The 23,443-nt window shown below is 41.5% G+C and overlaps 1 protein-coding gene across 6 annotated transcripts in view; it reads right to left on the reverse strand.

The window, feature by feature from the left end:
- RNF152 (ring finger protein 152) overlaps positions 1-23,443 on the reverse strand; it is an 86,319-nt gene that overhangs the window by 24,277 nt on the left and 38,599 nt on the right. The window contains exons 4-5 of one of the 6 annotated variants that reach the window (XM_063699279.1): positions 19,808-19,987; positions 19,208-19,339 (exon numbers count right to left, since the gene is read on the reverse strand). The exons of 3 other annotated variants lie outside the window; for them this stretch is intronic. The gene's annotated coding sequence lies outside the window, so the exon portion shown is untranslated. Of the gene's footprint in view, positions 1-6,672; positions 7,403-19,207; positions 19,340-19,807; positions 19,988-23,443 lie in introns of those variants that run through there. 2 more of the 6 variants (XM_019014193.4, XM_019014195.4) reach the window with 2 other exon arrangements.

Genomic DNA, 23,443 nt, shown 5'->3' on the forward strand with positions numbered 1-23,443 from the left:
TATATGGATTTTTGTTTTTGTTTTAAGTGCACATGTATATATGTACTACTTAACTAAAACTACTTTAAAAATAAAAATGTCTATTTTTACAATATAAAATATTTATTTGTCCTAAGCTAGTCATTTTAGTTAAAGTAATTAAGTTTCATTTGGTAAAAACTGCTATCCTAATTCAGTAAGACCAAAATATTTCCCAAATAGCTGTGCGTACCCTGTAGAATTAAGCCTGTTTAATCCACAAATAACTTCTTGAGTTTCAGTTTTCATTTCCTTTGTGAAAAAAATTCTCAATAACTTATCTTTCTCAGGATAGTCATGAAAAGTATCTAAAATCAATAAGTTAATATTTTTTAATTACCCAAATTCTACCTGTGAATTAAAAAAACAGCCAGATTTAACAGGCATGCATTTTATAAGCAGAAAATCATTACAAGAGTCTTCTGGGCCAGCAAATAAAATTGACAGGATTTTAAAAGCCACCCTGAGTTTAGAGCCCACCATATTATTAGGTCTTGCCAGATACAAAGAACATGGTTTCAATCACCAAATAGTAATTAGATGATAATACATCTTGCCAGTTGGCATATCATGACCTTCACTCCACACAGGGATATTGCTATAGCTTTTGTTAGTCTGTTCCCATTTTATAAGTACCTATAACATGGAAAATCTGTATCTGCTTAATTCAAGATGTTTGTCAAAGCAGAAGAAACAGTAAGGCATACATTAGTTCAGTCACTGTGCCAGTTAAGGGATGGCAGCGTGCTTTCTTCCATTCCTCAGCCTGTATCTCTACTAAAATTCACTGACTTCTACTGACAGGAAATTACTATTTCCTTGCTTTATGCATATTCTGACACCTTTCCTGAAGATGTAGCAATACTAGGAGTAAAACAACAAATACAGATTTAAATGAAGATAGATTTCTCACAAACCATTAGCTGATGTAGGTCGCAAGAATCAGATTAAACTGGTTTATTGAGACAGCCAGTCTATTTCAGAAAATAATTCTCTACTAATACTCTCAAGTTATTGAGTAACTTAAAATAAAACAAGGTCAAATTTAACCTACATTAGAAAGAAGGTGGAGGTAGCAAAGCCTCAAAGAATCCAAATTTAAGGTGATTCACAATGCCCCACTGCTACAGCTGCAAATCCAATTCCAGCTTCTACCAAGAACTGTCCTTCAAATGATGGCTTTAATTGTCGAAACTCCTCTGCGTTTCCCTCTAATGGAATATCAATGAAACCACAGAACCACAGACACACACAAACACGATTTCCTGAGGAAGTGATTCTAGGGCTAACATAACTGAACACGAGGGCCGTCTGTTAGTCTCGTCTGTTTGTTTTTCTTTAGCTCATGGGAAACATTACAAGAGCTCTCAGGGCCAAAGGGACTATGCATTTTAAAAATGTCATCCATCTATACGGATTATAATAAGCTGGATTATAATAAGCAGATAAAGACACAAAAGCATCGTGACAACAATTTGAAGAGATTTTTCTTTCTGTCCATAGATCTAGAATGGGGTGATACATCACCTCAGGTGACCTCTCTCAATTATAGCTACTTTCATAATCTGGTTGCCATTTGAGCTTTAAAAAAAAAGTTTTATCCACAAGATAAAATATCAGATGCGCTAAGAATACCAACTCCTTTAATTATGTGTGGTTAGCAAAAGCTAATGCAAAACTGCTCTTTTCCACAAATCAGCAAGTTGTCATTCACTCAATCAACCATCCAATGCTTTATTAAGCACCTACTATGTACCAGACACTGGAGCAAAAGATGTGACCCCTGGGTAGTTGTCCAATCTTATTTTTGTTATGTCCTGGCTTGAATCCCACACTCCAGCCACTCTGAGTCACTTGCACATCTCTAAAAGCAACGTGCCTTTCTCATCTCTAAGCCGTTCTTTCTCTTATCTCATCTCTTGGGATGCTGTCCTTTTGGTCTGGAACCAAAAAAGAGAAGGACAGCATCCCAAGCTAAGAGAAAGAATGGCTTACAGATGAGGCACATTGCTTTCAGCCCAAATGTCTATCACCTCCTCCAAGAAGCTTTCCCGTTCCCCTCCAGCTGGCTTAGACACCACTTCTATGTTCTCCTAGGAACCTTTCTAGAATGATCATATTTTGTGTCCTTTTAGTCTCCCACACTGAAAATTGAGTTCCTTAAAGGGAAGGCACCTACACACACACCCAGCATCTAGCCAACTGATGGACTCTATTGACCTTTATTTACCTTCATCTCCCTCGGCTACAAAGAAGACCCCAAGGACAGGGATCTGGTCTGTCTTGTATTCTTTCTGCAGTACCTAGGCAATGACTGGCACTCAGTAAGTGCTCAATAAATGCTTGTAGAAGGGGTGAAAACTAACTGAAATTAGGCCATTTTAAAAAAAACTAAGCATATCTGGCTACCAGTATTTGCAGGCAATTCAGAAATAATGAGTATAGTAAGATCAATACATTATCAGTATGCTTTTATTATATCTCCTCACAGAATGGTAAGTTACTTAAAAGAAAGAGTTACTAGGTAGGTAACTAAACTTAGACGTTAAACTAGTACTTCTACAAAATAATCTGAATCCATGCTTCATAATGTCCACTGAAAACCTGATAAATCAGTGTCTGGGGGTAGGGTCCCACTGCAAAGATCTGCAAAAAGGCAAGGTTCCCTGGGTGATTCCAATGTCAATTGAGGGTTGAGAGTCACTGACAATTTCTCACTCCAAATAAAAAGGGCTCTAACAATTTGCCCCAAAATAGGCACTCTCACACTGCTAAATGGGAGAACAAAATGGTAGCAGGGAAATGTGGCATTATCTAATAAAGCTACATATGATTTAACTTTTGACCCAGCAAAAGTATTTGTAAGTGTTCATTGTGAAAATACAGCTCCACAGTACAAAATAGCATATTTACAAGGTAATTCATTTCACCATTATTTGCAATAGGAAAAAAATCTAAATTCCTATCCACAGGAATCTGACTAGACTACGTCTCTCCACCTGATGGAGTAGTATGTGTTTGGAAAACAAGAATGAGAAAGAAGTTTATGAATGGCTTTGGAATAGGAGCCAGGTTATATTGTCACGTGAAAGAGTTCACCTTATTTCAAGGTGAAAGAGTGAGAATATATATTTGTTTATTTTTACAAAAATAAACCCAGAAAGGACAAATCAATTAAGGGAAAGGGTCATGAATAAGGAGGCAGGTGGGAACAGAGAGGAAAGGCATGGGAGACGACCTCAATATGACTTTTTTGAATTTTTGACTTTTGATCCATGTAAATATATTACATATCAAAAATAATAAATTAAAAAGGATAAACAAAATCAAACCCTAAAATTAAATACAAACAGAAACAAGTAAACTGGATTCAACTCAACAACAGAACCACATTCAAATCCCTTTTGAATACAAGCACTCCATATGCCTTTAGTGGGGTACATTCTTTAATAATAATAACTGTAAAGCAGTCTTGAACTTTACCTAGTTGGTTAGTTGTTGGTATTGGTATTGATACTAGTATAGTAGTAATTCTGAAACTAGTTTGTATAGACCATATGCTAAAACAAATAAGCAACTAGATTGATATTGTCAGAAAACAAGGCCAAGGCTTTCTCACTGTGGAAGGAGAGACAAAAATTTTAGAATGGGAGAAGGTGAGAAGGAACATAGTTGTACTGAATTTAAATTGGAACCATCAGATTACACCCATGATTTAAAATAATACATAAATTTCTAAGCCTTGTCAACTGAAAGGCCTAGAAACAGTGACAGTCTAGTAACAATGAGCACACTTAGTTCCTAGATCTTGGTGTCTAAGTAGCATTTCTCACTAAAAAGAAGCTGACATCTTTGGAGAAATGGTTGATTCCAGGTCTGGGGCAGGGAAAATACAAAGTGAGCCTGGAATGTCCTTTTGTGCCATCACGTGGGGACATGGGGACATGTCAAAAGGCCCCAGGAGCCAGCTCACAGTGGAGTAGCCAAATTTGGAAACATTTGAATATTGAAAAAAAAAAGTGCTATAGGCCGAATGTCTGTGTCCCCCCCAAAATTCGTATGTTGAAACCCTAATCCCCAATGTGATGACATTTGGAGGTAGGGCCTTCAGGAGGTAATTAGATTTAGATGAGGTCATGAGGGTAAGGCCCTAAGATGGGATTAGTGCCCTTATAAGAAGAAGAAAAGATCAGCGCCCTCTCTCTCTCCTGCCAAGTGAGGATACAGCAAGAAAGCGGCTCTCTGCAAACCAGAAAGAAGGTTCCCACCCGAATCTGACCATGTTCAGCACCTTGATCTTAGACTTCCCAGCTTGCAGAACTATGAGAAATAAATGCTTGTTCAACCCACCCAGTCAATGTTGTTTTGTTATGGCAGCCCAAGCTAGCTAAGACAGATGGTAATGTTTTATAAGACACTGAATTTAAAAAAAAATCCTTGACTCCATAGTAACACTCAAAGGGGGAAACATACAGAAAAACAAGGGGAAAGAAAGGCAGGAATAGAGGGGGGATTACAATTGACTAAACTTTTTGAAAGCCACCATTTTACCATCTCCAATGTAATGACCAATTTAGGCATAAATCATCAATAGATGCTAAAATCATTGGATTAAAGGCTTTGAAAGACAGGATATTTACATGTCTCAAAATATCAGCTCACAGATTGCTTACTAAATGATAAAGAGAGTTATCTTTACAGATATCACCTTAACCAAAGATCAACTTTAGCACCCTCAATAATGGAAGAGCTGACATCATGCTTCCCAAGGTGATGCAATGGGAAGAAGGCAACATCCCTTATGAAGTATCACACCTAAATGTTCGTCTTGCATCCAGTCATGACAGGGATCATGAGACATGTAGGACTAGTACTGGCTCCTCAAAACTCTCAATGTCATGGAAAGGAAAACAAAAAGCAAAGAGATTGTTCTAGATTTTAAGAGACTAAGGAGATGAGGAAACCAAATTTAATTCATGAACCACAATGAGATCCAGGATTGAGTGGGGAAAATGTCCACAGTGATACAAGGCATTTTAAAATATGAACTGCATATTAGATGATATTGAATTAATGTGAATTTCTTAGGTGTGATAATGGTGCGATTATGTAAGAGAATGTCCTTATTATCAGGAGATATTTACTGGAAGTATTCCAGGGTAAAAGGTCATGATGTCTGCCAATAAGATGAAATGTTAAGACTGCTGACTTTGTACCAGTCTCTCCACATTTCTGTGTATTTTACATTTTTCAAAGTATTTTTTTAATTACTATGGACTTATCTGCATCCCCATATAACAAAATCCCTCATACAGATCTCCATTCCACTTGCTCAGTTGTTCCTTTTATTTCTAAGATACTTGATAGGAGAAAGCCTCAAAAAAGGGATAGCCAGCCTCTTGTGCTTCTAGAAAAGCTGCCAATAGCCCTTTAAACAACTTGTGTGAGGATCCACAAAAATAACGCTTCCTAACTTAGTGCTGTTCTTGATATAATTTCTATTTTGCACAGACAAAGCGTCTAGCAGAGTTCCTGGCTCACAGCACCCAAATGCACTCTTTCCTTCAGACTTTGCAGGGATAGCCCACAAGATCCTGGGGATCTGGATCCAACAAAATCCAGGCCTCATCTCCTGCCCTCCTGTCTTCACCAAGGGTCCACACACTCTTCAACCTCTGATTTCTCACCTCTGTGCCAGTCTTTGAAGAAACACACACATGGTTCCTCTGACTTAAAGGCTTCCCGTCCCCACATACAAAGGTAGAGGCTCTTTCCCTCCCAAACCCTCAGCCCTTTATCAGTCCCTATGAAACAATTCCCAAGCTGCATTATAATTACTTTTTCACTCACCATTCTCACCCCCATCAGACTTTGTTTCCTCTAGAGCAAGAAACACATGTTCATTATCTTTGCAAACAGCAGCATCCAAAGCACATACTAGGCATTCATATCCTTCAGTGAATTGAATTAATATGAAACACAAACAATCCTAATTCAATTTCAGACTCCTCTTTTGGCTTTTCATTTGCTTTGGCGTGTTCAAGGGACCAAAGCAGCAATCACAAAAGACTCCAGAGATCAGCCCTGTAACCAGAGACGGAGGAGTCATACTTACATCCTCCCATTTTGGATCTGCACTTCCAGCCACCCAAATTTTCATTAACATTGGCAGAAATGAATCTCAAAGAACCAAGATTCAATGAAATGGACCTCAGTGTGAGCTTAAACCAACCCCCTTTTCTAGAATGAACAGTCATCATTCCTCTGAAGTCCCTGGCAATCCTCCAACTTGGTCCCAAAACATCTATAGATAGCCACAGACGGTCCCCAGACAGCACTAACATTCACGGCCAGGAAGACAAGGAAGAGCTGCTTTTATCAGGATGGCACTAGAGGGCCAACAAAGATTGATGCACCTCCCTCCGCTGTTCAAAGTGCGACTGCAGGCCCAGCTTTCACCTCCACGTTCAGATCTATCAAAGTCTTCACCCAGCCTTTTCTCATGACTTGACTCCTTGACTCCCTCCTTTTGTCAGCTGATGCTTCTTGACCCTAAACTGGCTACAGCACATCCCACCTGCCCTCTCATCCTCCTTGTCCCTGGAGAACCTGCTTCTCTGCTGACAATATTAGAAACTGCCCATTCACTCTCACCTTCCTTACACTTCTCCAATCCAAGCTGAACTTGGCCATCATCTTCTACAACTTCAGTAAACATAATGTTCATCAGATCCCACTCTGTGGCCAAAAAAAAAAAAAAAGTACTAATAACTTTCCCTCCTTGAATGATCTGATAGTAAGCTGCAGGCCTGAGGTTCCGTTATCCCCATATGCTCCAAGTATTTTCTACATAACTGCAGTACAGTCATTAAAATCAGGAAATCTACTTTGGTACACTACCACAGATCTCATCCACATTTCACCCAGTGTTCCTCTAATAATGCAAAAGGATAGAACCTAAGAAAACAGGTTGCATTTACTTGTCATAATCCTTTAGTCTTCCTCAATCTTCAAAAGTCCCTAGTCTTTCCTTGACTTTCATAACGTTCACAGTTTTAAAGATTTCCAGAAGTTATTAATATTTCATAGAACATCCCTCAGTTTGGGTTTGTGTGATGTTTTCCCATGAATGGATTCAGGTTTACCTTGGTTTTTACTTTTATTTTGGAGAGGAGGAGCTATTACAGAAGCAATGCTATAATGTTCCCACTCCATCCTAGCAGGTGGTTGTGTTGTAGTAACTTTGATCACCTGTCCCTCCTTGGATTCTCCTCCTCTTTTTACATTTAATAAGTATTTTGTGGGCTGGGCGCGGTGGCTCACCCCTGTAATCCCAGCACTTTGGGAGGCCGAGGCGGGCGGATCACAAGGTCGGGAGATCGAGATCATCCTGGCTAACACAGCGAAACCCTGTCTCTACTAAAAATACAAAAAAATTGCTGGGCGTAGTGGCGGGTGCCTGTAGTCCCAGCTACTCGGGAGGCGGAGGCAGGAGAATGGCGTGAACCCAGGAGGCAGAGCTTGCAGTGGGCCGAGATCGTGCCTGTGTGCTTTTGATATGTTCCCATCATTCTTTGAGCACTGCCTTACTTTGTGACAGGAAAAAATATTTCAGGCTCAACTTGTATTTCCCCATCCCCAGGCCCAGATTCAGCCACTTCTCCAGGGAGCCCTGGTTCCTTTTAGTGAAAAATGTCAGTTAGAAACCAAGGCCTGGGTAACAGGTGGGCTCACTGCCATTGGGTATCACTGCTCCCATGCATGCCCATGGGCACAGCTAGAAAACAAATGTAACCTAAAGGCCCAAGGGAGCTTATTTGCTCTTTCCCTCATGTGAGAACACAGCAAGAAAATACTGTGTGTGACCAGGAAATGGGCTCTTACCAGACACTGAATCTGCCAGCACCTTGATCTTGGATTTCCCAGCCCCCAGAACTGTGAGAAATAAGTTTCTGTTGTTTATAAGCCACCCAGTCTATGGGATTTTGCTATAGCAGCCTGAATGGACCACAGTGTCCAAAGTCTTGCTCTCACGAAGTAGGCAAGCCTCAACATCTGTAAAATCTCCTAGGATCCTGGTCTATCTTTTCTTTATAACCCAGAACCCCAAGGGGCTGTGGTACAGGGCAGAGGATGGGGGTGGGGTGGGTATTCTGTCTCTAAGTGGTCCTTCTTCTCTTCACATTTTAGTCTGGAAACTCCTAGTTCTATCTGATTGCATCATCCTTGCCATACTCTGTGCATATGCTTCTAGCTTGTGGCTTCATAGATGGATTTTCAGAGTCCCTGGGTCCCAGGGAGCCTGAGAACTAGTCCTGCACCTTGCACAATTCCCTTCCAACTCCCAGAATCCAGCTTCTAGAATGGGGGCCTAGCACCCAGGGACCTATTTGTTCTAGAGAATTCTCCCATTGAAAAATCCAAAAAGGATGTATATTTTTAATAGCAATAGTCCATCTTTCCCTACATTAATCTCTAATGGATAGACAGTGTAGCATGTACCTTTCTAGGTTTGTGGAAGTGACAAGGTCTGTTCTCTTTAGCTAGTTTTGCATTTCAGAGCCTTTTCCCCTTCCCTACCCGTGAAACCACAGCTATCTAAAAGCACCATTGTTATTCTTCCCTTGACTGCTCTTCCCAGCTTCCATCTCCAGAAGCACCTGTCCACCTGGGTAACACAAAACCACATATAAATTATCTGGTTCCTACCACCTACTGCAGGAGGCTGGCATGGGGTGAGAAAGACCCATGGGGCACATGGAGCAGCAGTTCATGGGGAAGCTGATCAGAAGTCAGGCTCGGTCCATTTCAGATTTCATCTTCTGCTTTTTAGAAATTCCTGCAGGGTTCCATACATGATAGAAGTTTAATAACACTGTCAAGCTAACTAGCAGTGTTTTCCAGTTTCCCATTAAAAGTCACTACAAAGGCCTAAAATTCTGGACATTAGAAAGCTTTCACTTTATCAAGGTGGGAGAGGCATGTAATAAATATCCCCAGACCCGCAACATGACACCAGTTATTAAGGCACAAGGAACCAATATTCATGAAATAGTCCCTTCTCCATTAATAATAGTTACAAAATGACATAGCCCACCTCTGTGCTGTGCTGCAAATTTATACTCTTTATTTAAGAATAATGAATAAATGAACTTGAGCTGGATCTATTTTTGGTGTAGAGGAGTAAGATCTTTCCAACCATCATTTCAGACACGAACCCATACTGAGTCAAGGACACTCTTTCTAGTCTAGGGATTCTTAACTTTGGGGGGTTACAAGTCATTCTGAGAAAGTGATAAGGCTCACAAACCCCTCTACCTCTGAGTGGGTAGAGATGCAGAAAAATACACATTTGTACAAAAACAGAATTGTGCGTATAATTTCATGGAGCGCAATCACTTAAGCGTCTCCATGAAACCGCAAGTGAAGAACTGGTCTTAGACTAGTGCTTCTCAATCTCCAACATGGCAGTAAATCACTAATCCTGCTTTCAGTGGCAAGGCTGTAGAACATGGGTCAATACATTCTTTGCACAGGGACAGATGGTAATATTTTAGGCTTTGTGTGCCACACAGCATCTGTTACAACTGCTCAACTCTACCACTGTAACAGAAAGCAGCCATTGACAATACGTAACAAATGGACATGACTGTGTTCCAATAAAACTTTATTTACAAAAACATGAGGTGGGTTGCATTTGACCCCAGGGCTATACTAAAAGATATCACTTTAAAGCCAGCACAAGGAATCTAATAGCAAATCACAAAACTAAATTCAGCTCTGAGTTTTATTAAGGGTTCACATGTATTTTTACCACAAGTTGATCATATTCACTTTATTTTCGTAACCAGCAATTCTGCTTATGACATTTTTTCCTACTGAACAATTTGTCGTGAACAAGCCATTGTTCCATTTTCTAGCCGACACAGTGAGTGTCAGATTAATTCCACATTATAAACATTTCCTGAAAGCCCCTTTGTGGCCTAGTTTTCTAACTCACAGCACAGTTCTATTAATTGACAGCTGACCACACACCAGACATAAAAGCAAAACACATTCTTTCACATTCCCCAGTGGCCCATTTCTCTTCTGGAGGCTGCTGTCATTGCTGGAACAAGGCTGGCAGCTGTCACACCCAAGCGAGTAGTCACAGGGGCTTTGTTTCCCTGGAGACTTGTTTTCACAAAAGTTAGGACCTGCAAGAGACTCTTCTCTGGCCTCTCTCTTCCTTCATGGCAAAAAGTCAAATGCTTGACTATTGAGCACCTTCATGAGTGAGTTTCTGTCTCTTCTTGTGTATTAGTCTATTTTCGCGCTGCTGATAAAGACACACCTGAGACTGGGCAATTTACAAAAGAAAGAGGTTTAATGGACTCACAGTTCCACATGGCTGGGGAGGCCTCACAATCATGGTGGAAGGCAAGGAGGAGCAAGTCACATCTTATGTGGACAGCAGCGGGCAAAGGGAGAGCTGGTGCAGAGAAACTCCCATTTTTAAAACCATCAGATCTCAGGAAACCCATTCACTATCACAAGAACAGCACAGGAAAGACCTGCCCTCATAATTCAATCATCTCCTATCAGGTCCCTCTGACAACATGTGGAAATTATGGGAGCTACAAGATGAGATTTGGGTGGGGACACAGAGCCAAACCATATCACCCTGTTTCATGACTGGTTCTGGTAACCTCTCCATTCACAGCAACCTGACTCTACAGAATGGAAGTGGTTTAAATGTGTTTTCCTTCTGAGTGTCTTGCATTTTAAAGTTCAGAGCTAGCCGGGTATTTGACAACCTGCTCTGTGGGAAGGATTTTAGAATGCCAGGTAAGTGCCAAGAGCACCTGAACAACTGTTGCTGAATGACTGAGAAAACTATTTTCTTTTCAACTCATGCACACCCTACAGAAAAGCCATCTCTCAGTAGAAACGGCTATGGTCAATGGTGTGTTTCTAGTCAGTTTCACTGGTTTCTCAACTTAGGCATCACTAAATTAGATATTAACATTCTTCAGGATTGTTGGCTATTGTTTAAAAATCTATAGCAATAACTGTTGTTTTAAAACAGTATGTCAGTTCCTCAAAAAATTAAAAATAAAATCACCCTATCATCCAGCAATTCCACCTCTGAGTATTCACCCTAAAAAATTGAAAGCAGGGTCTCGATGAGATATTTCTACATCCATGTTCATAGCAACATTATTTACAATAGCTAAAACATGGGAAAATACCCAAATGCCCATAGACAGATGAATGGCAAAGCAAAATATGGTATGGCCATACAATGGAATATTATTCAGCCTTAAAACAGCAGGAAATTCTGACACGTTACAACATGGATGAATTTTGAGGACATTATGTTCAGTGAAATAAGCCAGTCACAAAAAGACAAATACTATGTGATTCCACTTACATGAGGTACTTACAGTAGTCAAAATTATAAAGACAGAAAGAATTAATAGAATCATGGTTGCCAGGGAATGGGGAAGGAGGACTTATTATTTAATGGACATAGAGTTTAAGTTTTACAAGATGAAAAGAGTTACAAAGATGGATGCAAGTTATGGTTGTACAACACTGTGAATGTATTTACCACCACTGAACTGTATACTTAAAAATGATTGAAATGCTCAATTTTATGTTATGTGTATTTTACCACAGTAAAAATAAATAAATAATAAGCAGATAAGGAGAATGAGAGAAAAGAGAGAAAAAGAGAGAGAGAAAGAAAGAAAGACAGAGAGAGAGAAAGAAAGAAAAAAGAAAGAGAGAAAGGCAGAAAGAAAGAAAGGAAGGAAGGAAGGAAGGAAGGAAGGAAGGAAGGAAGGAAGGAAGGAAGAAAGAAAGAAAGAAAGAAAGAAAGAAAGAAAGAAAGAAAGAAAGAAATTAAGAGAAAAGGAAGGAAGGGAGGAAGGGAGGAAGAGAGGAAGGAAGGAAGGAAGGAATGGAAGGAGGGAGGGAAGGAAGGAGGGAGGGAGACGGGAGGGGAGGGGAGGGTAGGCCCCATAGTATCTAGGAATCTAAAAAGCTCAAAGTTTAAAACTCTACAGAGCACAAATGATACTAATCATTTTGTATGAAAGCCAAAGTCAAATTCATGAGCAAATATCTTTTATAAAATCTCACACAACAAACCTGAGAGGAGTTATGAGTAACAGACTATTGGAAAATCATAAAAACAATACCTTACCACTATCCTTCACCTTGGCAAAAGAAAACCATCCATTACGTCGATCTGGTGGAAAAAGCCACACTGGCTCTGGTGGGTTTTATGTGCTTGTTGGTATTATTGTTTGTGTGTAAGAAACATGTTCAGGACTGCAGAATATTTACAGTAGCATTTTTTTTATCTAAAAGCTAAGCTTCCTTTTTGAAATCACTAGCACAAACAGGCCAACAAATTATTCATCTTGTGTCTACCCAATGACTAGGGTTTAGGAGAGAATAAGTGTAACCATAGCACGGGTCGGTAGGTTATATGTGCTTAAAACCTGTACCTCTAATGAGGGCAGTAAGATGCAATGAAACTTGATTTATCAAGGGAAGGTGCAAAATGCATTTTAACCTAGTTTTAAAAGGCTCTGATGACCTTTAGATATTCGCAATGGCCTTTAAAAAAAAAAAAAAGCATTTATTCACCTACTCGCCCCAGTGATTAGCGATTTATAGAGGGCAACTAACAAAGAGCCTATTTCATTCATTTTATTCCTTCCGTTCCTCCTGAGGGCCATAAGTGGACATGAGGGCTGAAAGCATTGGTGCCACTGTAGGATTGTTATACAAGTGCAGAGGCTGAGTTAAGATGATTGTATTTTGTTGGTGGGTGGTGGGTTTTTGTTTGTTTTCACAGACAGGATCTCACTCTGTTGCCCAGGCTGGAGTGCAGTGGCCTGATCATAGCTCATTGCAGCCTTAAACTCCTGGACTCAAGCTATCCTCCCCCATCAGCCTCCCAAAGCAATGGGATAATAGGCGTGAGCCACTGCACCCACCCAAGATGATTTTCTTATTCACTTGTGGAGGTGACAGTTTTGGCTGTGCTGTGTAAGAACAGCAATGCTAGGGATCTCAAATAAAACCTCATTAAACAATGAAGTCCACTCAGAGTGCCAGAACTCTCGCCAAGCCCACACATCAGCCCCAGCCAGCTGGGCACGCAGAGCAAACCACTCAGGCCGCCGCTGCTCAAACTGACTCAGCCACCTGGAAGCTTTTGTGCTGGGAGAACATCTCTCTCCTAGTTAGGTGCAGAAGTTTGAAATTTATAGTCAAAACAGTTGCTTCCCTTAAAGCAGGTTTGGAAAGTTTTTATGACGTTTCATTTTAAAATGGTAGACACATTTGTACTTTAGGACATCGAAGCGTTTATGTGAAGTCAATTTTCCTCCAAAACAAGGCTATAGATTACTGCCCTATAATGCACTTGCAATCTTCATTCTTCAAGGAACTGACCTCCCATAGCAGAGGCAGCCCAAATAATAGTACTCCTCATTGAAACCCTCCTCTCAGGAATCACTTTTGTTTGATGAACCTGACCATAAGTCTGTTCAAAAATGTAGTCAATGCACACTGCTACAGTCTCAATGTTTGTGTCTCCCCAAAATGCATATGTTGAAACCTAATCACCAATGTGAAGGTATTAAGAGGTGGGGCTTTGTGTGGGGGGGGTGGTGATGAGGACTCAGCCCTCCTGAATGGGGTTAGTGCCTCTTATAAAATAAGTCCAAGGGAGCTCACTTATCTCGTTCCACCATTTAAGGACATAGCAGATGCCCTTTATGAACCAGAAAATGGGCTCTCACAAGACACCAAATCTGCCTTGATCTTGGACTTCCCAGCCTCCAGAACTGTGAGTAATAAATTTCTGTTGTTAAAAGCCACCCAGTCTATGGTATTATATTATAGCAGCCTGAAAGGACAAAGATACACACTTCATAATTCTCAACCCAAACACTCTCTCTTGTTCTTGCCTTTTCCTCAATCTTTTCTTTCTTTTTTAATAAAAAACAATCCCAAAAAAACTGTCTTTGGGGAGCTTCCATGGTGTCATGTAATAAAAACTCAAAGGTACAACAGTCTCTTATTACCAAATAATAGGCCCCCTTCTCACCTCCCTCTACCCACTGTGCCTGTGCAATCTCATCTCATTCAATCTCATCGCTACATTGAGCCTCTGTTCATGTTGCTTCTGCTGCCAAGAGTTTCTTCTCTACCTCCCTGACCTGGACAATTCATTGTCTTACAGGTTGAGGTAAGGGGAAAAGTGGTCCCCAACTCACAGATGCACACTCGTTGAGCACCTACTCCTTCCTTTCCCCGCAACACTCTTCTCCTGAGTGATTCCTTACTAAATATTTGCTAGGGTGTAAGCTCTATGAGTACTTGCTGCCACCAACTCAACACTGGGAAAACACCTGGCACCAGAAAGGTATTCTGTACATTCTGGGAAATTCATAGAAACATTTAGGAAAGAAGCACCAGACATAGAATTATTAATACTGCTCTCCTCACCTTCATTAGGAACAAAGCCAGACAATGCAATGCAATTCACTGATATCTAGAAGCACTAAACTGCCTGCAGAGAAAGCTTTGCTTGAGCTATGGAGACTCCAGAGCTTGGAAATCCACTAGTCTGGATTTGAGTCTCAACTTTTGTCACCAATTAATAATGTAGCCTTATGCAAGTTAACCTTACTGAGTATCTGCTTCTTCATCTGTAACTCAGGGACAATCACACCTCCATCAAAATATTGTTATGAGGATTAAATGGGGGTAAGTAGCAAGGTATCCAGCCCAGTAGTGCACATAGTAGCTGCTCAGCAAACACCGGTACTCCTCCCCCATACTTACAGTCTCACCTCACTATTCAGAGCAACTGTGACATTGCCACCAAGAAAGCAGAACTTTCAGAAATAAATAACAAGCAAGAAGTGGAGAGAAAAACACAAAAAAAGAGGTACCAGAGTAACATTTAAAAGCAAAAATACATCTAACAGGGCAGCAAGCTTTAACATACAAGCAAATTGGGGCTTTGAGAAATGTGCTATTTCTGTTTGCATGGGGTCTGCTTTTGTGGGCGACTTGAAACTTTCATTGCATAATGCCATAAAACATAGCTCTGCTCTAAAAAAAAGGTTTGGTATTGTTATAGTCAGAGCTGGTCAAACAGTGGCAAAATTCTCTCAACTCAGAAAAAATTCCCGCAAGTGTCCTTGAATCTGTTAACTATGCAGAGGTGGTTTTTGAATCAAGCGAAAATATAGGCATTGCATATTCTGCCCCTAGGCTTACTCTCAAAATCACTACCAAAACCATGGTGTAAACATTTATTTTTCTTAAAACACACCTCAGAGAAAGCAAGCCACCAATGGTGATACAATTTGAAACTGAAAACTACTAAACACTGACAATAGTCATGCGTTTGAGATCATTCCTCGGGTTTCTCATAGGCGTCTCAAAGCTAAGATTTCCAAAATGGAATTCCCGGTCTCCCTCCCATCCACTTCCCAAACCTGCTCTACCCACAGTCTTCCCCTTCAGTCAATGGCCTGGCCTTCACACCTACTCTTCTCTCTGCTTGGAATCTCTTCTCTCAAATGCTGATGTATTTTTCCTTTTCACCTCCTTCAAGTCTGAGCTCAAATATCACTTTCTTCAGAAGGTCTTCCTTGACTGCCTTTTTACACATTGCAAGCTCTCACCACACTCACGCCTCCCTTCGTGTGATTATTTTTCTCCAGATGCAGATCTTCTTCTAACACCTTATGTAATCTACCCATCTGATTTTACTTGGAGTCACCTGCTATCTCCCCAGAACATAAGCCCCGCTGTGTGTTTCATTTGGGGCTGCATTCCCAGCATCTAGAACTGTGCCTGGCACACAGTAGACACCTGATTTCAAAAGCGCCTCTGGGCTCCTCTCACATCAGCTAACTAAAACCCTATGAGGTAGCAGGAAGAGCGGACTCTTACTAACTCTGCCCTGTCTCTCCCTCTCCTTCTCCCTCTCCCTCTCCCTCTCCCTCTCTCTCTGACCCACCACAACAGCTAAAGTTTTCTAGCTTTCTCAATATTTTTGCAAGATATCAGTGCTTCCACAATTTTTCTAACCATTAGTAATTATGCCACATTTTTTGAATGATTCCATAGCCTCAAAGAGAAGCTCTAGGTTTATATGTCAAATATAGTCAAAGAAAAAAAAAATCAATACCACCCTGCTACCATCACCTTCCCCCAGATAAAACCAGAAGTCAGTAACAGAATAGCAAGCAACATCCGTATACTTACTACACACAGCCCCCCAGACTGTACGTGGCCTCAGCCTAACAGTTACCTTCCTAAGTAGTATTTGCAGAGAGGCTTCGGAAGGAACTGTATGTAGGTCTACACAGGGTTAAGGGTCCTACAAGGCCCCCAGAGACCAGCACCTGTGGAAAGCCCCTACTGACCTCAGGGTGGAGGGGGGCAAGACAGCAGCTGTCACCAGAAGCAGTGAAAGTTTGGAGCCATGGAAGAGGCCTGCCCGGCAGGAGCTGATGTACAGATGGGGACAAGGGGCTAGGGCAGGGAGGAGGAAAGTACTCAGAATTCTCCATCTTGTCCTTCAGTTTCCTGCCAGTGGCCTAACCCAACATGAAGCCAGAGGGCAGGAGAGCCAGGACACAGCCCACAGAGGTCTCAAAACACTGGAGAATGATCCATAGGGATGCAGAATCTCCAGCACAAACCAATAGCCCGTGGAGATCCTGGACTCTGCACCAGCCCAGGGAAGAACAGGGAAGGGGAGCCTGGAGAGGGCCTTCGAGCATTCCTACTTTCCCGTCATTGTCAGCTGTGAATCCCCTGGGGTTTGGGAGCCAAGTCTGTGTCAACCCGTACTATGACTCCCTGCCTCCTCTCTCGTGCTCCACTGAGGGGAGATGGGTGGAGAAACAGGGGAGTACTGCCCTGTGGGGGCTTCACCAGCTCACAACCTGAGTACTAAATCCTTTCTCTGGGGCAAATGATGTCCAGTACATAACACATAAAAACCAAGACCCAATCACTATGTGACATGGCCAGAAATTTTCCTTTTTAGAAAATCTACATTTTTGCTACCTTGAAGTTAACCCTGAGGAATTTCCCTGGACCCATAATTACTTTTGAGAACTTGGCTCCCTTTTCTAAAATTATGTCAAAAGTGTCACAGGTGGCCAATCCCTGAGCAATTACAACGAATACCTACAAAGCTTTAGGTGTCATTAGCACCTCTTTCCCCCAACAGCCACACAAAGGGGATTGAAGTAACCTGCCCAAAGTGGCCACTGAGCTAATGCCAAACCCTGTGCACTGTTCCAAAATATGCAGAAAGAAATTTCAAAATTTAACCCAAATGGAAAGTTCTTAAAACTATGGTTTTAGATTATCCAAAACAAAATGGATCTCTCCTCTATCAATTAGTTTGAAAGCATGTAATGGTATGGACTGAATCCTCATTGAATGAGTGTTGTTGCTGTTGTTTTGGTTTGGCTTGGGTTTTTTTTAAGAGAAGTGGTCTCACTATGTTGCCCAGGCTGGTCTTGAACTCTTGGCCTCAAACCGTCCTCCCGCCTCAGCCTCCCAAATTGCTGGGACTACAGGTTTGAGCCACCATGCCCTGACATCATCAAATGAGTTTGAGGAGCACCTGGCTTCTGGGTAAGTTCTATCAAGTACTGTGTGACCTGAGGCAATTCTCATTCTCAGTGCTTACTGCCTATCTCTAAGATGTCTAAATATGGTTCCTCTTCATCCAAACCTGGCAGGGACATATTGGGGTGAATTAGCCAATATTTTCTTCCTGTCTCTTTTAGAGCTTCTTCTTTCTCAATCCACCTAACTGTGGATTCTACCCAAGGCAATAACATGGTAGTGTTGAAAAGACACGAGTCTGGAACCAAATGGAAGACCTTCCACTGACAAGCTGCTTGAACGTGGGCAAGTTATCTAACCTTGTTATTCTTCAATGCCCCTTGTCAGTAAAGTGTGAACACTAAGAAAGCACGACCTCATATAGTTTCTGGCTGATAAAATGAGAAATGTGTGCAAAGCCCTTGACATATCATCTGGCACAGAATAACTCTTTGAATGCAGAATGCTATCATTATCATTATTACAGTCCTCTCATTTTTCATATGTGGTTTTTAAGTGAAATAGGTGATAGAACAAAATTTCTTTGAGCACTTGCTAGAATTATTCTATACCCTTAAAATAATTCTTTTCTACTCTTGAAAAGCAGAGTTAAAAATAACACACCACTATTATGATCACCATCAAACTCGGTTAACAGTTCTAATCACTGATAAATTTCAAGTTACTGAGAGGCAGACTCAAGCTCCATATACGTGATTAGAGCACAATAAATATTTACTAAGGGAATCTTGGAAAAAGGAGGATTTCAGTTTGGACCATTTGCTACGAAAAAAATATAAATTCAGGACAACAAAGTAAACCCGTATGTGAATGCTACCCTAAAAACAGAGAGGTTAAAATACAGACAATTTTATGGTTTATCCAAACTGCTTGTTTGAGCTCAGGGAACTGATGAGAGCTTACTCACCTCCTACCTTGCAGCCTCCCCCTGAGCACCTCACCCTTAGGCTGTGAGGTATGCACGTACTCAGGAAGCTCCATCCAGGCAGACAGCATGCACCCCTGAATGGCTAGTGCAGCTCTGGGCACATGGAAATGCCCAGTCATCATATTTGCTTTCATACATGATTGGCTGTGTAGCCAATCAAATTAGAGAATCATGGCCACTCCCCAGGGTACCTACCATCAGGTGCATCAGCCAGTGACCTTTCTCTGTTTGGTCCTCAAGACCATCTGCTGATATCCACAATGATTAAAAAAAAAAACAAAAAACTTATGATCTGACTCTGGTTGGTGCAAATAAACCATTTCAGGTCTTACCTTTCTGACCCATCAGAAACAGACAGGCTGTACTCACCCCATCCCTCCCTCCCATCACTACTTTGTGTCAATATTTTAAATCAAACTTTATTTTTTTATTTTCATTTTTAAAATCAAACTTTAAATCACTGAAGTCGTTCACAAGGGTGTCCATTTTGCATGAACACTGCATCTATACCATATTTCTACCAGTAGTAGGTGTCCAATAAGTGCTTACTGAAGAGGGGAGGGAGGACAGAAAAGAGGAGAAAACACTTACCCAAGCGCCTGAGCTGCCCCAGCTTCAGGGGTGAGGCTACAGTGAGACACTCAGGAACTGTGCCCAGTTTTCTCCATGCCTTATCTCATCCTTACAACAGCCCTATGGGAGGGTATCTTATTTGCCCATTTTCTACAGATGAGGAAATGGAGGTACACATAAGTTAAGTAACTACCTGAGTATCCCCCACACAGTAAGTTTCAGAGCCAAGGTTTAAACTGAGACAATATAATCCAGACTGTCTGGACACCCAAATTCACCCAGGGCAACCTTAAAAGAGCCAAGCATTAATATTTCCATTTATAGTTGAGAAAATTAAACTCAATTGCTGAAATAACCAGTAAGAAGTTACATGGCACTAGAGCCTCTACTTGGTCAATACCATAGGATACTAGAAAATAACAACCCTTATCTGTTCTTATACAGCAGTACATGAATATAATAAACTTATTCTACAGGCTTTCTATCATCTTTCCAACCTCAACCTAGAAGTCTCATTGAAAATATAATGACATCTGCACAGCACTTTGTGGCTTATTAAAATAATTTTATCTATAATATCCTCCCTGTGACATATATAAGGCAAATGACGTCACCTACTGTCAAAGGCCAGGGTGCTCTCAGTGACAGGCAGCTCAGAGCCAGCCAGGGGGCACATGTGCTCTCAAAACACCCAGGAATATGACGAGGGCAGCAGCAATGGCAATTTTCAAAAACCGTGGCTTCTGGAAACAGTGGTTCCAAAGGAAAACATTCCAATATGATTATTTCTCCTCCAAACTGGAAACATAAGGACATAAGACAGAAGTAAAAACAATATTCCTGAAGTCTCTAGGGACTTGCCTATTTGAGGAAAAGGCCTAGACATCTTCCTTTTCTCCCCTCACTACTGCTTTTTTAAAAACCTCTGGGCAACAAGAGGAGAAAAGTGTTGGCTGATTGAAAATGTGTTTGCCACCAGGACACACCAATCTGTGGTGCTGAACATACTCAAGAGTGTTGGGTAACAAATACTTTTGTATTTCCTGCCACAATTACAGCATCGCTCATACACTGATTTGTGTATATCATTGAAAGATGTAAGACAGAGTCCTCAACAGACCACCCACTTCCCCCAAAACTCAAAAGAACATCTAGATTATCAGTCTTCAAAGAGAAACTGATTTATAATCTTATTCAGCAAACACAATACCTCTGCAGTGAGTCTCACCTTAGCTGCACACTTCCATCACCTGGAGAGATTTAAAAAATTCCAGTGCTGTGGTTTGGCTTCCTGAGGCTCTGATTCAATTGTCTTGGGGGTGCTGCCTGGACATCAGGACTTTTAAAAGCTCTCCAGGTGACTCACTGAGCATACAAGGTTGAGACTCACAGCTATAGAACATAAGGCACACACCTGCCTGCTCCCCTAAAAAGTGCCTCACAGGTACTAATGGCCACAAATAATTTCACAATGAAGAAGTATTCAATAACATGGATTTAACATTTTCAGACACAATCTGTTCACTGCCTAATTAAGAAGCCCTTTTTATTGTTCTCCTGGTCTTCCTGACTTATTCTAATCACAACCTGGAAACCTAGATGAATATAAAAAGATCCATTTAAAAAGTGGTAACATCTACGTAGCACTTTGAAATTGTATAAACATGTAAGATACAATGTCACATTTAACTACTACAAGAACTGGGATAGGCAAGTTTATTAGTTCCTATTGCCACTGTAACAAATTACCACAAACTTAGCAGCTTAAAGCAACATGAATTGATTATCTTATAGGTCTGGAGCCCAGATGTCTGAATTGGTCTCCTCGTGCTAAAGCGAAGGTGTTGGCAGAGCTGTTTCTTTCTGGGGGCTCTAAAGGGAGAATCTGGTTCCTTGCCTTTTTTTCTTTTTTTTTTTTTTTGGAGACAGGTTGCCCAGGCAGGAGTGTAATGGCGCGCGATCACAGCTCACTGCAACCTCTGCCTCCCAGGTTCAAGCAATTCTCCTGCCTCAGCCTCCTGAGTAGCTGGGACTACAGGCATGTGCCACCAGGCCCAGCTAATTTTTTTTGTATTTTTAGTAGAGATGGGGTTTCACCATGTGGGCCAGACTGGTCTTGAACTCCTGACCTCAGGTGATCTGCCAGCCTTGGCCTCCCAAAGTGCCGGGATTACAGGCTGAGCCATCGCACCTCACCGGTTCCTTACCTTTTTTAGCTGCCAGTGGCTGCCTGCATTCCCCAGCTCACGAGCCCTTTCCTCACATTACTGTTGTTCTGTCACTATATCTCCTACCACTAACCTTTACTATTCTACCTCTTTTTCATAAAAACCCCTGTGATTACATTGGGCTCAACCAGATATTTCAGGATACACTCACCATTTCAACATCCTTAACCTAATCACTTCCTTGAAGTCCCTTTTGCCATGTAGGTAACATATTCACAAGTTCCAAGGATGAGGTTCCAAGGATGAGGACAAGGACTTCTCTGGGGTCCATTATTCACCACAGAGTAAGGCAAACATCGCTACCCCTGTTGTGCCCATCCTCCCTGCCCACCTGCCCATTTTTCAACTGAGAAAACTCAGGCTCAAGGTTGCCTGAGGTCCAGGGTTGACTTGCCCAGGTCCACACCTGGAAATGGGCCAAGCTGATACCTAATCTTACAACTCCAAGCCCCACGTTCTTTCTGCCACTGCTTATTGACTCCCCGTGACAAGGTGATGTTTGCAATATTTTTTTCTTTTCCAAGCTTCCACTATACAGTTAACAAGAAGTGTTTTTACTTTCACTCAGTTATCTCTGCTTCTCAGCCAATGCATAGCAAATGGAAACTAACCAAGCCTTTCCCTAAGGTTCAAAGGAACCAGAAAGCCCACCAAGGCAGGAATTCATTATACAGACTACAATGTCACAAACATCTAAGAGACTGGTCATGCAAGAAAGTATATGGGGGAAAAAAGCAAGCTCTCAGTTTTGAGAGTGCAAAATAATCTGAACTTGCTAAGACATACACACAGCAACAGCCTTAAAGGAAACGCACAATAGGTAACACGGGTGTTTTCCATGTTCAACACGATCTATTCAAAATTACACAGGAAACCATCCTCTCAATGATTTTCCATAGTTTCTTCCCCTCTTCCTCTTTCTCAACTGAGCGAATTAAAGAGGGCTGGGAGGTGGTATTTGGAGCCTCAATTAGTCATCTTTTGAACGAGGTATTATTTAAGCTGGGGTAATCAGAAGGTAGTGACTACAATTTTCAGTTTTCTACTATGATGGTCATACTGCTATTGGTAACCTGGAATTTCCTCTCTCTCTACTTTCACTAGCACATCAGGGAGAAAAGAACCCAGTGCTGAATCATGGCCACTTCACCAATGAGAGAAGTAAACAAGCCAAGCAAAGCTCGCTGCCAAGCTTATATTTCGCCTATGTCTGTGTTCAACCTGACGTGAAAATAGCAGGCGGAAAAAAATCAATGTCACATCAAAATGCAACTGGTATAATAGCAGCAAGTTACATGATTTTCCTGAACTACAGATAACTCACAGACTGTCTCAAATGCTATAAAATACCAGCAATAGGGCTTTTAAAGGTCATATGGAAGAATTCAAACAACCTAAATATTATATTTTAAATAAGCTAATGGTGGTGGGGAGAGGGAGCTGCTGGCTTGTGTTCATGCCAAAGCTGTGCTCTGAAGCTATTATCTTACACAATTATAACCAGTGGGAAGAAGGATTTGAAGGACAGCAAGATTCCCCAGTATCTAAGAAAGAGTCAACTGTGGTCACTAATTCAGAAAAGTAAAACGATGCATTTTGTAAAGCTTTTCAATAAGGATGTCATTGTAAGAGAATTCTGGTTTACCAGGAGTCAACCTTAAAAGTTTAATAAAATCAGGAAGTTCTGGTTCATGTAATTCATTATTTTGATGATATCATAGTGATGGCAGAAGCAGCCTGTCTGGAGCAGCCACTGCAGGAACGCCAGCTGTAGTGGGGGAGGCGCAGCCAGGACTGTGCGTTCCATAGCCCATACCTAGGGGCTCCTCGAGCCAGGGCTGTGACACCCCCTTTGGGGCTCTGCAATTCCTCGCATCTCCAACTTTCTGGGTGCCACCGTGTTCTCATCCAGATGTGGATGCCCGCAGTAGAAGCCACGTGCAGTACATCTGGTGCAGCTGCAGCTTCGCATGGAGCCAGCACCTGTGCCAGCGCCTGAAGCTGCCTGCCCCGCTGCAGCCCCTGG

This window comes from Gorilla gorilla, chromosome 17 (genome assembly GCF_029281585.2).
Source record: "Gorilla gorilla gorilla isolate KB3781 chromosome 17, NHGRI_mGorGor1-v2.1_pri, whole genome shotgun sequence".
NCBI lineage: Eukaryota > Metazoa > Chordata > Mammalia > Primates > Hominidae > Gorilla > Gorilla gorilla.